The sequence below is a fragment of the Phoenix dactylifera genome, chromosome 8 (genome assembly GCF_009389715.1).
Source record: "Phoenix dactylifera cultivar Barhee BC4 chromosome 8, palm_55x_up_171113_PBpolish2nd_filt_p, whole genome shotgun sequence".
In the NCBI taxonomy this organism is placed as follows: domain Eukaryota; kingdom Viridiplantae; phylum Streptophyta; class Magnoliopsida; order Arecales; family Arecaceae; genus Phoenix; species Phoenix dactylifera.
Window position 1 is genome coordinate 31,654,042 of NC_052399.1, and position 3,869 is coordinate 31,657,910.

General features: G+C 36.8%; 1 long non-coding RNA gene across 1 annotated transcript in view; it reads right to left on the reverse strand.

Moving 5' to 3' along the window:
* Positions 1 to 2,383, reverse strand: part of LOC120111703 — a 12,426-nt gene extending 10,043 nt beyond the window's left edge. Inside the window, exon 1 of the long non-coding RNA XR_005513162.1 lies at positions 1,928 to 2,383. This is a non-coding gene — a long non-coding RNA (uncharacterized LOC120111703). The remainder of the gene's footprint in view (positions 1 to 1,927) is intronic.
* Between the last annotated feature and the right edge of the window lie 1,486 nt (positions 2,384 to 3,869).

Sequence of the window (3,869 nt, forward strand, 5' to 3'; positions counted from 1 at the left end):
GATATATCAATTTTTCTGCTAAATTGATGGGTATTTTTGTCTTTAACTTTCAAACCAGGATCACTGCCCTGGGATGATCTTGGATTTTTGACCTCAAGGACGGGTATCCCATCACCAAGTTGGGCGGTGATTTGAGGAGTGGAGGTGATTTAGGATCACCGTGGTGCAACCAAATGCGGTGATTTCATCATCTCCATCCACATCACCCTTAATTTTGGGACGATCACCCCATACCAAATGCCCCCTTAAGGAATGCCACCGACATGCTGGGGCGTGTCGCCATCGCCCTTTTCATCCGACATGAGGGCATCTTAACTTATAGCTATCAAATAGCAGCAAACTCTTAATAAACTTATTAATTGATTATGATAACTTATGTCGCATGATCATAAATTAATGTCTCAATGTTCCTAGTGTCTACCCATCAACACTTATTCAACGTCTGATTCTATAACTTATAATTTATCTACTTCTGCTCTGATACCATATTAATTGTGACACCCCCAAATCGAGATCGTGAGCCGGGATTGCGTTAAACACCACATACTCATTGAAAACTCTCTGTGCAAGCATATAAGGCATCTCAACATAATATTATAAACAAGTAGTGGAATAAATTTACATAATTAACATTCAAACTTTAATTTAAATGACTAAATCAAAATTAAATATCTCAAAAAATTAATAATATTCTAAAGTCTAGCATCAATTTTAATAAAAATCTAGTCTAAATAAAGATGTCAAAATTCTGTTTCTAGTCGCCTCCTATAACGAATCCTTAAGTCAAGCTAGTTCTCTGAATCTTTAAAAATAGTAGAATATCGAATAATGAGTTAGATGCCCCAGTAAGCAATGAACACTTTAGCTAGATAAATCAAACAATAAGAAAAGTAATAATATTCTAAAAATAAGCATGCAAAGTAAATCAATTCAAAACTAAATCTAGACACTATCCGATCATTTCAAAATTCAAAAATTTATTTTAGAGCCTATTAATCAAAAATTATAGTTTTATCAAAATTTTGTTATGATTATTTTTAAGAATAAAAATTTTAAATTCTAACATTCTCATAGGTTGACCAAGCGCGAGTGCCCGACATCCTGGTCAGTATGATCAAGATGATTTAATCTGATCATAGTTGAACTAGGGTACAGATGTTTCAACAAAATTGAGGGTGACTAAATCTAATAATATCAGTCAAGGGCTAAGGTAGGACCAGTATGCCACTCAACGGCCATAAATCGAGGCCCCCTATATCAGGGTCGATCCAAAATCATAGAAAAGAGTGCTTTGCCTGGTTCAACAACCCTAGAGAGAGTAACTTTGTAGAGAGAGAGAGAGAAATAAAAAAAAATAAGAGAGAGAAACTAGAGAGAGAAAGTGGGAAGAAAGAGAAAGATGGAATAAGAGAAGAGGGAGAAACTAAACTCTCTCTTTCTCTTTTTCTTTTTATTTCTTCTTTTTCTCTCTTTTTTTTCTTTTCTTCTTTCCTCGGCTTCTTGGCGAAACAAGAGAGCTCACGCTTGCCCTTCTCCAAAACAGAGGAGGGGCCTCCAGCCGGTGGTGGCCGTGGGAGGGTGATGGAGCTTCATAGCCTGGAAAGCTCGCAGCCAGGCACGACAGTGGAACGACGGCCAGGCGATACAAGAAAAAGAAAAAAAAAAAACAGGGCCGAGCAAGGGTCTTTTGGGCTCAATCATTTTTGGATCCCAACTGCGGTTAGGGCCTCAACGATGAACTCTGGCAGCGGAAACGACTGGAAAAAAGGAAGAGAAGACGGCCAAATTGCCAAAATAGGGGAAAAAAACATGGGTTTTCCTTTTGATTGGTTTTCCGACGGTTCCCAACGGAATCTAGTCGGCAGCGGTTCAATGGGGAGGGCAAAGACCAAGGAAGAGAAATAGAGAAGGATTGAGGACTTCATACCTTGTCTCCGGTGTGGTTTCGTGGTTGGCACGATGACAATCTTCTGGAAGTAGAAGAAGAGACTCCGGAGATTTCCGGCCTTGAGGGCTTGGAGTCAATGGTGAAAATCAAAGAGAAGCTGTTTGATGGAATTAATAGGGGCGGAGGTAAGGGAGCCCTGCCGGGGTTGGACTCCTACACGGAGTTAGAGAAGAAGGCGACTCCCATCTAGAGTCCGCCTCTTCTTTTTCTTTTTTCTTTTTCTCCATTAGCTCAATTGGGCCGAGTGTTACAAGCTTTCTAAAAGATATCAGTGTTTTTTTAATAAAATATAAAAGCTATATTAATTACTGGATGCTGTTATTTATGCAGAGTGATTATTATGATCATGTAATGAAATGGCAGGTTATTATTATTGTTCGTTTTGTTCAAAAACATTGCTATTGTTTGTTACTGCTTGATCAAATGACTTACCTCAAACCTGATTGTCTTTATATTGGTTTGGCTTATGCTCTCAAATCATGAGGAATTGTATCAAACACCAGCAGTTCACCCCCTGCTTCTCATGTTTCACTTGTCATATTAAGGCTACTGTTAATATTTCAAGATTGGTAAAGATAAGTTTGAGTTTAAAGTTTAAAGTGTGGCGATTGTACGGACAATTCTTGTTTGATTGTCTTTTAATGGATGAGCCCAACATGTAAAATTTTTATAATAGAGTTAAAGAGTGCGGAGACAGAGTTCGAATTCAGGATCTCTGTTTTAATACCATGTTGAAATTACTATTTATTTATATATTTTATATGCAATGTTCTTATGTGTATCTATTGTGCTAATGGAATCTATAGTTTGCAGCGGCCTTGAAACCTGAAACCACTTTACTTAATCTTTACATCATCAAATTCTTTTTGGGTAGTATAATCATATTTATTGGTCCAGTAACAGCAAATTTTGTTATGAGTGGGTCTCATTTGCTAAAGCCACAAGGAGGTCTCTGCATTCTATGATTCCCATTAGGGAGAAGAACTGAAAATGGTACATTGATCCAGGTGTATGTCCTGGGCTCATGCCTTTGGTACACCAAAGTCCCAAACAAAAGGCACCAAGACAGCTGTAGCATGCAAGATTAGTAGACAACTAATAATAAATAGTAGTTCCTCTTGCCACATGCTCTAACTAGGAAGAGGCTTTGGATACAATCCCCCTGAGGGGGCACTGTTTTTTTGATGCATTTGATCAAACACTTGTAGTCCCTTCTGACGCACCCCGAGGTCGCTGATCTCCATGGCAATCCAAGCTCAAGATATAGCTGCAGATCAAATTGGTTGCAGGATAGATCAGGATAGATCTCCGAGGACTACTGGGAATTCGGAATTTAGTAAACAAAGAGATGGATTGGACTGCGGAAGTTAATTAATTCATGTCATGCACATTTTTCTTGTTTGAAACTACTAGAGTTAGGTTTGTATCAATTAATTAGAAAATAATAACATAAGGACAAAAGTGACAGGTCCATGCATTCCTTCCCTTTCAATGTGCTATGGGTGATGCCTAACAGTATATATATATATATATATATATATATATATATATATATATATCTTACTCTAAGATATGCCTTGAGTTGGATACTTTGGTAGAGCTTTTCAATGGATTGAATTGGACCAGGTCTGATCCAAAAATTGGGGAAAATTTAGACATATGTTGTCAATTTAGTATTTAAAAACATCATGCATGCAAGCATGTCCGATCAAGCTAAATTGAACTTAAAAAATTCTCACCCATACTTTATAATTGGGTCAAAAAATATAAACACATAACAAACTCATTTATTTTATATAAATTCATACTCATTCCCAACCTATTTAAATTTTTCGCTCTTTTTTTTCTTATTTTGATAAACAAGTATGCACTTTTCAACCATGGATTTAACTAAAAAATAAAGTAAAATATAATATGCAAA